The sequence below is a fragment of the Ranitomeya variabilis genome, chromosome 3 (genome assembly GCF_051348905.1).
Source record: "Ranitomeya variabilis isolate aRanVar5 chromosome 3, aRanVar5.hap1, whole genome shotgun sequence".
NCBI classification, from domain to species: domain Eukaryota; kingdom Metazoa; phylum Chordata; class Amphibia; order Anura; family Dendrobatidae; genus Ranitomeya; species Ranitomeya variabilis.
The window spans coordinates 590637918-590650991 of NC_135234.1; the positions used below are offsets into that span (position 1 = coordinate 590637918).

At 39.9% G+C, this 13074-nt stretch overlaps 1 long non-coding RNA gene across 1 annotated transcript; it reads right to left on the bottom strand.

The window, feature by feature from the left end:
• Window positions 1-5420: 5420 nt before the first annotated feature.
• LOC143818414 (uncharacterized) lies at window positions 5421-10940 on the bottom strand. Its single transcript, XR_013224525.1, has 3 exons — window positions 10743-10940; window positions 9354-9443; window positions 5421-6407 (listed from the first exon to the last, which is right to left on the bottom strand). It is a non-coding gene; the product is annotated as an uncharacterized LOC143818414 (long non-coding RNA).
• Between the last annotated feature and the right edge of the window lie 2134 nt (window positions 10941-13074).

Genomic DNA, 13074 nt, shown 5'->3' on the forward strand with positions numbered 1-13074 from the left:
ATAATAATCTGTGTCATAATACCATGGGTTGTTTGTACTATCATAGCTCACCATGAAAGTAAGCCAATGGAGAACATGAGCTGCTATTTACTAAATAGATTATACAGTACTAGATCGAAGAACTGATTTTGCTCACTATATATAAAGCTATTACTTTGCTTATGATGCTGGGAGAGAACAATAGAAGAAATCAATACTTCATTTATCAGTGCTTGTCTTCTCTTCACAAAAGACCAAATAAACACCATCAACATGCTCCTAACATCCATTGTGGAAAAAGCAAGAATAACACTTATATCATTGAAAGCTGAAAACACACAGTGATTTATTTTAGTAAAAGAAACATTGCCTCCTTAATCTTCCTCATAAATTCCGTTCGGAGGGTGATTTTTCAAACACACAATTTTCTTTTCTCCTTGGCTACTTGTAATATTAAGGATATGCGATTAGAAGTTTTTTTTAAACTGTCCCAGGGTTTTTGCTTACTTTTTTTTGTGTTACTGTATTAGGTTACACCATGGCCACCTAGAATCCCAAGATGTTAATGATGGTTCCCATTAAAAAATACAATAATATTGCAGTTGACTAGCAAAATTATTGAAAAAAGATAAATGCCTTGGCCTGGTATTGTAGCTGAAACTTTTTCACTTATTTTACCATCAGCTGTATATTCACTACATTATGCCAGTTAGAACATGAATCTGACTACTAAGTCGGGTGGGATTGATAGAGGTATTGGTGCCCTTGCAATATCATCTCATTCATCCACTCATCTATTCCAATCACCATGCTTAGTATGCCCCACAGCTAGATAGTTGCCCAACTCCTGGAGTTTAATCCTGGGAAAGAGATTACAACATCTGTTTTCTCTAATTTGAATTTCTATCAACATAATTAATAAGTGCACTGAACATGTATCTTCATTTTTGTGCAAATATTAAACAGATGTTATGACCGTACAAAATGTTCTGTCTTTTTTCTTGGTGTCAAAACAATCTGTTGAGCCTTTTGTTCTGCTGGCACATAGTTACCGATTCTAATTATGTACTGGGCAGAAATTTGCAGGAAAGCTAAATGGATGGGAAACATAAGATCCTGTTTTATATAAGAGCATGCAATTCTCTATTTACTTCTATAGGTTAGTGCTAAACTGACATCAGAGAGGACGGTCCTCTGCTCATAATCCTTGTGACAAAGTGGAATAGGTGCTGTGTAAGGCTGTATTCCGATGGTGTCACTTTTGAAACCTGCATGTAAAATTTCCTACACATGGATGTACTATAGTTTGTGCAACTGGACCTGTAGTAAACAGTTAATTGTTGACGAAATAATGAATAAAAGAGGTTTATCCTCAAAGTATAAGCCCAGTTAAAGGGGACCTGTCACCAGGTTTTTGCTGCCCCATCTGAGAGAAAAAAAAACCCTGATTTCAGTGATGTGTCACTTACTGGGCTGCTTGCTGTCATCTTGATAAAATCAATTTTTCTGCTGCAGAACTAGCAGATCTCTGAATGCTGAGCTCTGTATAACCCCGCCCACAACACTGATTGGTAGCTATCCGCTCTTGTACAGTGTAAACAGAAAGCTGCCAATAAGTGGTGGGCGCGGGGCTATACAGAGCTCATGTAGATGGAGGACTACATGGCAGCAGGTTTAAAGATCCTCTCATGATAATCTCCTGCAGATGAAATTGTAATTTGTTTCAAAACTACAGCAAGCAGCCCAGTAAGTGACACATTGCTGGAATCAGGATCCCTGTCTCTACATTATGCGGCTCTCACACTAGGTGGCAAAACCCCGATAACAGATTCCCTTTAAGACAACCGGGCTGTAATTTAAAGTGACTTTCCAGAAAAAAGTTAAAACACCACTTTACGGGAGAAGGATTGCTCAGTCCACCCACGAAATTATACTTAGCTTCTGCCAACTAAAATATCCTTTCAAATCATATTAGCAGCAGCTTCTTTACTATGGCCGCCTGTTACACACTCTGCAAAAACAATATCTGAAGGGTATATTGATGAGTATTTTGGAGCCGGGATCTGTAGCTTGTCAATTTTTCCTGCGGGTGTCAAGAAATATTGGCCTCACTGATTTCACATCAGTGTCCACAGCGGTAAATATTGCTGTGTAGTTAGCTATAGCATTTCCACAGCAAATTTCACATGAATGTTTCCACTGAGGATTTCACGGTAGCATTTCTGCAGCGGAGGTCTCATAATGAGAAAATAAAAAATCGTGCAGAGCGACTCTATGATGCAGACATGGTTTCTATTGAAGTTGACAAAGATCAAGGAAAGTACCCAGCAGACGCACGCAAACTGTGCAGTGTTGTTAAAAGACTTTGAATATGTGTATATAACATTATAGGTCGGCAGCAGAATTGTATGTGTGAACATATCCTAAAGGGCAAGGACGGTGGCATCCAGGAATTTGGAGTCATCCACAGGGATAACACTTTGAGCACTCGCATGGATCTTCAAAGTGGCCCACACTTCACAGGAAAGCTATATTTTCAGCTTTTGTTTTCCAGACCGTAACTTTGATAAGAAACCTCAATTATTGACTACATTCTTATGATGGCACCACTCCAGGGTCTTTTTTTAAATTCCACAAGTAAAATAAGTTTTATTCCTTATTTTAAAGCAGACGTTGGTCTACTTTAAAAAAAATGTGGTGGTATAACAGGTAAGAACCGAAAGTGTGTATGGGAATGTAAAAAAAACAAAACATGTCATACTTATCAACTGTCTTCCCAGAGATGAGAATTTCACTTCTTGTTTGTATTGATCAAATTATGAAAAAGAAGGAAAAAAAATATTTCAATTTCTTTTGTATCTCATTTACTTCTTCGAGAACAGTGATTTTGCAAGTCCAATAGGGACCTGTAACTATCCATAGTCACATGAATAACAATAATCGAATGTGCTGTTATCTTATCATGTTTAGTAGTGTATGAGAACTGTAGTGAAAACAGATTTGATGTTACATGGTAACATAAGCCCCAGGAGTAAAGAAAGTATAAATGAAAATATAAGTAAATAACTAATAACACATATTAAGAAGCTCAAATAAATGTGAACAAATTAATGAACAAAAAAAGTGAGATAAAAGCAATTCATACCCGTATGACACATTAAAAGGGTTGTCCACTACTTCAACAGCCCCTTCTCGCTCTTCATGTTTGACCCAAATAAAATAAAAATGCCTATACTCACCTCCTGTTCCAGCAGTGTTGGCACTCGCATTTTGGGGGCTGTTGTGAGGTGTCATGACATGTGAGTGCTGCGCACAATCAGCTCGGGCGTCATTGCCTCCTCTGCGCGTAATCCCAGGGAATGCGAGTGTTGATACTGCTAGAACGACTCCAGCGCAGGAGGTGAGTAGAAGTGTTTTTATTTTATCGTGCCTATTCATGATTATACAGTCATGGCCAAAAGTATTCACACCCCTGCAATTCTGTCAGATAATACTCAGTTTCTTCCTGAAAATGATTGCAAACACAAATTCTTTGGTATTATTATCTTCATTTAATTTGTCTTAAATGAAAAAACACAAAAAGAATTGTTCTCAAGCCAAATTGGATATAATTCCACACCAAACATAAAAAAGGGGGTGGACAAAAGTATTGGCACTGTTCGAAAAATCATGTGATGCTTCTCTAATTTGTGTAATTAACAGCACCTGTAACTTACCTGGGGCACCTAACAGGTGTTGGCAATAACTAAATCACACTTGCAGCCAGTTGACATGGATTACAGTTGACTTAACCTCTGTCCTGTGTCCTTGTGTGTACCACATTGAGCATGGAGAAAGAAGAACCAATTAACTGTCTGAGGACTTGAGAAACCAAATTGTGAGGAAGCATGAGCAATCTCAAGGCTACAAGTCCATCTCCAAAGACCTGAATGTTCCTGTGTCTACCGTGCGCAGTGTCATCAAGAAGTTTAAAGCCCATGGCACCGTGGCTAACCTCCCTAGATGTGGACGGAAAAGAAAAATTGACAAGAGATTTCAACGCAAGATTGTGCGGATGTTGGATAAAGAAGCTCGACTAACATCCAAACAAGTTCAAGCTGCCCTGCAGTCTGAGGGTACAACAGTGTCAACCCTTACTATACGTCGGCATCTGAATGAAAAGGGACTGTATGGTAGGAGACCCAGGAAGACCCCACTTCTTACCCCGAGACATAAAAAAGCCAGGCTGGAGTTTGCCAAAACTTACCTGAAAAAGCCTAAAACATTTTGGAAGAATGTTCTCTGGTCAGATGAGACAAAAGTAGAGCTTTTTGGGCAAAGGCATCAACATAGAGTTTACAGGAGAAAAAAAGAGGCATTCAAAGAAAAGAATACAGTCCCTACAGTCAAACATGGCGGAGGTTCCCTGATGTTTTGGGGTTGCTTTGCTGCCTCTGGCACTGGACTGCTTGACCGTGTGCATGGCATTATGAAGTCTGAAGACTACCAACAAATTTTGCAGCATAATGTAGGGCTCAGTGTGAGAAAGCTGGGTCTCCCTCAGAGGTCATGGGTCTTCCAGCAGGACAATGACCCAAAACACACTTTAAAAAGCACTAGAAAATGGTTTGAGAGAAAGCACTGGAGACTTGTAAGGTGGCCAGCAATGAGTCCAGACCTGAATACCATAGAACACCTGTGGAGAGATCTAAAAATGACAGTTTGGAGAAGGCACCCTTCAAATATCAGGGACCTGGAGCAGTTTGCCAAAGAAGAATGGTCTAAAATTCCAGCAGAGCATTGTAAGAAACTCATTGATGGTTACCGGAAGCGGTTGGTCGCAGTTATTTTGGCTAAAGGTTGTGCAACCAAGTATTAGACTGAGGGTGCCAATACTTTTGTCTGACCCATTTTTGGAGTTTTGTGTGAAATGATCAATGTTTTGCTTTTTGCTTCATTCTCTTTTGTGTTTTTTCATTTAAGACACATTAAATGAAGATAATAATACCAAAGAATTTGTGTTTGCAATCATTTTCAGGAAGAAACTGAGTATTATCTGACAGAATTGCAGGGGTGTGAATACTTTTGGCCATGACTGTATATTGATAAAAAACTAAACTTGTTTATTGTTCTACTATTCTGGTACAGCAGTTGGTTGGAGGGGTGGCCTTTGTCCATGTGCTGTGCTGGCTTAGATATATAGATGATTTTCTGTTGTGGCAGGGGACGGTGCGGGAGCTTGAGGTATTTATAGATCAATTCAGCATCAATCCATTCAATATCACCCTAACTTACAAGCATAATGCCAGGAGGATTGACTTTTTGGACATCGTTCTTGAGATTGATGACAATTCTTTCATGCAGACTGATGTTTACAGGAAACTTCAGAAAAAAGGATCACAGCGCTCCATCCTGGTGAAGTATATACAAAAGAGTTTATTGTGCCATCAAAGCAAGCGACGTTTCGACCTGAGCAGGTCTTTATCAAGCATACACAAAGTAAAAAGGGACGGCCTTAAATAGTGTGGATACCACGCAGGGCACCAATCACCATCAGGACGCCACCCACAGATTATACATAATAAAACCATGTTCAAAACAGACATCAGACATTATTAAATTAAAAATCACCTAACATAGATATCTCCAATAGTCATCAATTGAGGAAATATATCAAGCTTTACAAACACAGCAAATGTAAATACACCACCGTGCAATCCGCTCTGTGCATCGTCCGGTCGTCATGGAAATAATGGCCAATCCGCATGAAGTAGGGGCACAAGTAGAACCAATGACCTGTTCACTGGCCCACCCCCAAAATGTGCCTATCAGCAATATCAGGACATTCCGTCCTGCCATATTATCCAATCGGAAAAGCCGTACCTGTCAGCTATCATTTGCAGCAACATCCGGCATTCAGACCCGGTCATCGTTCTGCGGCGGTGTGAGAGCGCAGGCACACCGCAACCCGGAAATGTCCACATACTCACAACGAAGTGCGGACCTTCCGGCGATGTCAGACTCCGCTCCACCCCCAGCCGCATCACATGACACAGGATCATGCCGGTCACCTAGACGACATGTAAACACCCGAACCTGTAAGAAGTCACAGGGAAGGAAAAAATCCCTGCAATCCTGAGACAAACCAACATATGTATTTAATGCAATATGAACATAGATATAATTACATGAAGCAGTATGTAATTAAGCGACAGTCGGGGGACATAAAACGAGAAATCCCAGGGAGAATATCAAATATGTGGATACTCCATCCTAGTGATACACTAAAGACGCAGATACAGTTTAAAGAAACAGTGTACTATTAAGCGACAGTCGGGGGGCATAAGGAGGGAAACACAGGGAGGTTGCCAGATAATATACGGATGCTCCATCCAAAAGAATATTCCCAGGTAACCCCGCCTCGTGACGTCCGACTGAAGCCATTCAATCTAAAAAATAAAAAACAAAAACAGAGAATTATCCATATAATACAGTGTCAAGTTAAAAACAAATACCGAAAATGACCACATGACGCACTTAGGGAACACAAGTATGTAAATTAAAGTCTATATTTAAGCCTCTTGGTTGTAAGGACCCCAACGTATAAATCCATCGTAATTCTTTCTTTCTTAAGATTGGTAACCTATCTCCACCTCTTCTAAGAGGCGGGACACTGTCTATCACCCTGAACCTAAGTTGGTTTACTGAATGTCTGTTTTCAATAAAATGTTTCGGAACAGGTAACTCTGTATGGCCAGTCCTCACTGTGCTCTTATGCTTGCTGATGCGGGCCCTTATCTCCATGGTCGTCTCTCCCACATAGATAAGCCCACATGGGCACACTATCATGTACACCACATAGCTTGAAGAGCAAGTATATCTCTCATTCAAAGAAAACTTCTTACCAGTATGTGGGTGGCAAAAGGTTTCCCCTTTCAGCATGTTATTGCAACACGCACAGCCCAAACACGGAAAATTTCCATGTCTGGCTGTGCTTAGAGTTTTTTGGACCAAAGACTTAGACGGCCCCACATCAGACTTCACTTTTTGCTTCATTCTCTTTTGTGTTTTTTCATTTAAGACAAATTAAATGAAGATAATAATACCAAAGAATTTGTGTTTGCAATCATTTTCAGGAAGAAACTGAGTATTATCTGACAGAATTGCAGGGGTGTGAATACTTTTGGCCATGACTGTATATTGATAAAAAAACTAATCTTATCAACTTGTTTATTGTTCTACTATTCTGGTACAGCAGTTGGTTGGAGGGGTGGCCTTTGTCCATGTGCTGTGCTGGCTTAGATATGTAGATGATTTTCTGTTGTGGCAGGGGACGGTGCGGGAGCTTGAGGTATTTATAGATCAATTCAGCATCAATCCATTCAATATCACCCTAACTTACAAGCATAATGCCAGGAGGATTGACTTTTTGGACATCGTTCTTGAGATTGATGACAATTCTTTCATGCAGACTGATGTTTACAGGAAATCAACATCTGTCAAATCCCTGATACATGCAACATCTGCTCACAATTCCGCCACCACTAGGGCTGACCCAGTTGGACAGTTCCTAAGGATGAGGCAGATCTGCTTCTTGGATGCAAATTTGAGATGCAGGCTAGACACCTTAAGACAAGGTTTGACCTGACGGGGTACAGTCGTAGGTGTATCATACATGGGTACAACAGGCCAACCTCCTTCGCTGCACCACATGGGACATAGCAGATGGTGAGAAGGCAATTTCAAATTAAACATCATATATTTTGCAGTAGCATGAATGTAATTTATTATGCTACTAGTGGGTGCTCACAGATCTCAGTGGGCCTTACATCAAGAGAGCAGAGAGTAAGGGTGCTTGAGCATGTGAGGGACATTGGCGCAGCCAAGACAGTGTCTGACATTTCTGAATTAAAAACCGTCCTGAGATATTTTAAAGTCCATCACAATTATGACCCGAAATCACTTATGGTTAGGGGTATTGATTCTATCCCTGGAATCAGGGGAGGAAATCCCCCCAAAATTTCTGGCTCAGCATGAAGCAAGATGAATTGTCACATTGGGCACAATGACCCCTGGAGGTCTGAATGAATCTCTCATTTTTGCTTCCTTTCTGTAAATTTGAGATTTTACCTTTTATTATTTCCACTACCTTCCATTTTTAAAGCTGATTTATATGGTATTGTTCTATTATCATTTGTAGTTATTGTTTTAATTTGTTTCAGTTTGCTTGCAAGTGTACGGCTCCTCCTGGGACCTATGGGACACATCCCAGCAATAAGAATAAACATTCTAAATGTCTGTGTGATACATATTATACCAACTTTTAACCACTATTATTTCAAAGCTTACAATATGTGGTTAATGTCCTGATGTTTTGTTTAGTTTAGTTAATTTTGTTTCCTTACACCCCTGATGAAAGTTTCCAGAATAACGATGTGCTCACATCTGACAACAGTATGAACCTGCTACTCCTGCTCCGGTCGCACATGTAAAAGACAGCAACAACTCCAGCCATTCTGACCGGCAGGCCACAGATCAGCAAGTTCAAAAGTACTGAAAGCAAATTACTCAGAATTGCAGATTATTGTAAAACTAGTTCAGCTTCAGCTCCGTTTTTTTAATATTCAATTTGTTAGACTCCTCCAAGGTAAATTCAAGACGTAAAAGGAAATGGACATTCACTGCACAAAATAGGGCAAAAAGAACAATGGGAATACTTTGTAAGTTATGAACGTTATAACACTGGCATGAAAGGTAATTTTTCATTACTGCAATTTTGTTTTCAAGGGATTTATATCCGAGTTCATTTTTATATATGGAATAATTACTAAGCTGAATAAAAGGCTTAAGCCCCTAGATGGAAGTATTAACAATGTTTTAACACTGATCTGATTGACCTTAAGTAGATTTGTTCATATAACTTGGGAATAATAAATGCGGCACTTCAATTACAGTTAAAAGCGGAGTGTTAAAGACAGTAAAGATGCTTTATTACACGGCTGAACTGTAAGGTATATGAGTACAGGAACAACGGAGAGCAAATACATATTGTTCAGGTATGTGAATGCTCAGCTGTATTATAGTCCCCGTTCTCTGCCTTGGGTCTATTAAATCTAGGGCATTTGGCCAGCATAAATTCAGTTTTGAACGATAAAAAAAAGACACATTTCTTTTCCTTCTGCAAGTGAGTTAAACTTTAGCATACTTTAGTAAGGTCAAAAGATTTCCATTTTCACAGCTCACATTACCTGAATAATGCATAACAAGTTCACCCAATCTAATACAAAGGCATTGTAAGTACGTTTTCCATAGTACGGTTAAGCTATGAAAATTAAACATAATTATTGTCATACATTTCCAGTGCAGTTCTTGCAATTCAGGTTAACTACAGTTACCGTTTGCTAATAGAGTTCGCCTAGGTGAAGACTGAAGCGATGGAGGAGCATGGTGTTTTGGAACAAAAGGGGGAGAGAGTCATTGGAGACCTGTAAAAGAAATAGAAGGCTATTTTTCATTTGTATCTGGTGACAAATATATCAGGCAAGCTCCGCATGTGTTCTTGTTATTAACATTCATAATACATGCAAATATTAAGACCAGAATAAAACATCATAAATTGTACTGAGAGATTTTCACAAGAACCAAAAACAGATCTATACAAAGGCAAATTGAGCTATTATATTACAAATTAAAAATGTTATCTGTTATTTTACCTATAACTAATAGTATTTTTAGATTATTTCTTCGAAAATAAGGCCAGGATATGGCACAATATGCAGGAATGATGTATTTTGAGGTTCTAAAAGTTCAGCACAAAATTTCATTTCCACCATATGATTTCTAAGTGAAAATCTTTCATGTTTTGAAAATGCCTCCTAGCACTTTATATTCATGGACACCAACATGTCATTTTACATTGCAGCAAAATATTTTGTAGAAAAAGAAAAAAAACATAAAATGTTTATGTCTAAAAGTCTGACCAAAGCAGAGGTTTTGATACAAACCATCTCCTAAAATACAAGTTGAAGATCTACATGGACATATTTTCACAAATTTAACTAAATATACCAAAAATCCATTATATAGATTCTGGTAAACACCACTATTACATGGTTGGCAACTGTCATTATTAGGGGCAGAGAGTAATTCCGATTGCTACTCAGTATATCATAAGCATATTGCACAAAACTTTACTACAATTTGCACAGCATAAAATGTTTAACTCAGCACAAGCCACCGCTTCTCCCCAAAAGGTAGAGCAAAACACACCGAACAACACTATAACTTGGAAGCTTGGAGTTAATGCTGGAAAGCATATTAATCCATAGTAAACAATAGTCTATTTCTCGCAAAAAAAAAGTCTGTGGGCTCGATTCATCAAAGCTTTCACACCAATATTCTAGCATAAAAGATAGAGAAGTTGTAAAATTTAGGAGCAACTCGTAGTTGTGCCAAAATTTTCTGACTTTTAAAGTTTTAACACGAGTTCTCCCAGCTTCATCATAACGGGCATAGTTGTGATGCAGCAGAGACTGGACGCCACAGCCCGTCTAACTCATGATGAGCAGTGGCATTTTTTATAAAGCAGAAATCTCGCTCCAGTACCTGATTGGAGTGAGATTTCTGGCATAGTATGGAGGTGCACACAACTCATCATACACTCCAGATTCATGAAGAGGCGTGGACCTCTTCATGCATCAGGAGTGTCTGACATCAAGTCCGGTATGAACGACACTGTTCTTCATTAATCGGGCACTTTGTTTTCACTCCACAATTGTTCTCACCACTCCTTTGTCTAGAACAGTTCTTCTATCGTTAGCTGGATATCTTCATCCCTCCACTGCGTCTTTAACTACAAATAATGCTTCCTTCCCTCACAGTCCAACTCGGCACCATCAGATGGATACACGCTTGTTCAAAAGAGGTCAGGTCTCACAGCTGCAATACTCTTTCTCCAAAACACTCTTCCATTCTTCTTTTAAATAGTCCTGGAATTAAAGAATACCATACAAGATGGTGGGAAGGTAGAAAAAAATACACTGCATAGATCCTGATTCACATTTTAGGCCATCAGCTAAAATATCACTTTCACGAAACCCAACCAGTGTTGTCTAATCAGGCACAGAGCTTAAAGGGAACCCGTCACCAGAAATAACGCTATTAACCTGTAGATATGGAGTTAATCTGGAGGTTATCAGCATTATGATGCTGTCCTGCACCTGCATGCAGCGGGGAGAAAATGATGTTTATTCTCCCTGCCAGCATTCAGTATTCAGTCATAGGGGTGACGCCGGTTTAGTCACACTCTGAGTATACAGAGTGACCTCTGTAACCAAGCCCCCGGCCATGACTGACACTGGCTCTACATTGCGACCGGCTGTCAGTCAGGGATAGGGGTGCAGCTACAGATCGTGACTGAACCTGAGCCGTCCCCTGCCTCTTTGACTGAATACCGAATACTGGTGGGGAGAACAAAGATCATTTTCTTTCGGCTGCGTGCAGGTGCCGGACAGCATCATAGCGCTGTTAACCTGTAGATTAGCCACATATCTGCAGGTTAACAGCGTTATTTCTGGTGACATGTTCTCTTTAAACAGTCTGTAGTACTAATATTGCAACAACCCTAAGTTTTGTGAGTTAGCTTACCCTCTAACAACCTTTACATTTGCTGGCTTTTTATCTCCAGTTTTCTGGGTTCAATTTTTAGACACAACCCCTGGTGACACTGACCACAGAAAGCGTATAGTGTAGTGTAGCATAAACATATTATTACAGTGTAACAGTGTTTTTTTGTTTGTTTTTTTAAGCCTGGCAATCATATGCTGGCATTCTTGTGATATGTCAGATCTTTAGTCACTCAGGTAGCTCTATCATTCTCCACTTCTTCTATACACAACACCAAGTTTCTCAGTAAGCAGCTCACTTACCTATACCTAAGAGTAGGTGCACATGTTCAGAAGTCAGCAGCGCTTTGGACATAGCACATGTCCGCTGCATCCAAAGCACTGCTGGCTATTGATCGCAGGTGATTCTGCATGTGTTCTTTGAACCATGTGGAATCACCGTGTCCAATTTATTGGACAGGTAAAATTTATCTTGTGGAGACTGACGTCTCCACAAGATAAATTGACATGCTGCGGTCTGGAAAGACATGTCGTATGTCCGTCTCCGCAGGTAAGCCACGGGCATCTGTGGAAGCTTAGTGGACATGGGATTTTTTGAAATCCCATCCACTTTGCTGTAACATCTGGATGCTCTGGGTTGGGTGCTGTGGTGGTATGCAGCATCCAACCCGCAGCGTTTATTGACAGTGTGCACCTACCCTGAGTGGCCAGTTAGAGGACTTTGACCCACAGCTTCTGCCCAATGCCATGTCAAAGTTCCAACCTACATCACATGGCTTACGCAGTAATTTAAAAGGACATTATCTCTCTATAGCAATTTGTATGGTGGGGCTCAGCAATGCCAGGACAAGGTATTTTGGTGCTCTAGGCAGATGAAGCAAATAACACCACCACCCCCCAAGCAATGAATGGGTCATAGATTAAGCTAACAGGACACTTAATGCACCCCACCTCCTAAGGGTCAGATAACAAGGTCAAATGACCACTTCCACTAGAATTGTTACCTTTTTCAGTTTAAAAGTTAGATATAGAATCATTAATTGATTGTAGACCATTTGCACAATACCAGGGACAAATTGCGTTATTCATCTCTAATGTCCTATATTTTAAATGTCAGAACCAAGAACGATCATGGAAACTAATATGACATAACTATGATGAGGGCCGTTTGGTTTCAAATAAGGTGTCCAGCAGACCCCACCATAGATAAAGGTATACGTATGATGGTTTTTATGTTTGTCATGCTAAAAATACAGCTTGCAACAAAACTGATAGTGGTTCTTGTGTCGTTTTTCTGTACTGATGGTGGTTCTGGTGCCATGTTTCTGTATTTATGGTGGCCGTGGTGCTGTATTCATGTACTGATGGTGGTGTGAAGAATTTTGAGATATAATTTCATGTCAATCATTTGTATCCTATTTAGCATGGGTGTCACGCCACAGCTGTCAGTTGACCTGTGACCAGGGTCTCCTTCCCTGTCCCAAACACTAGG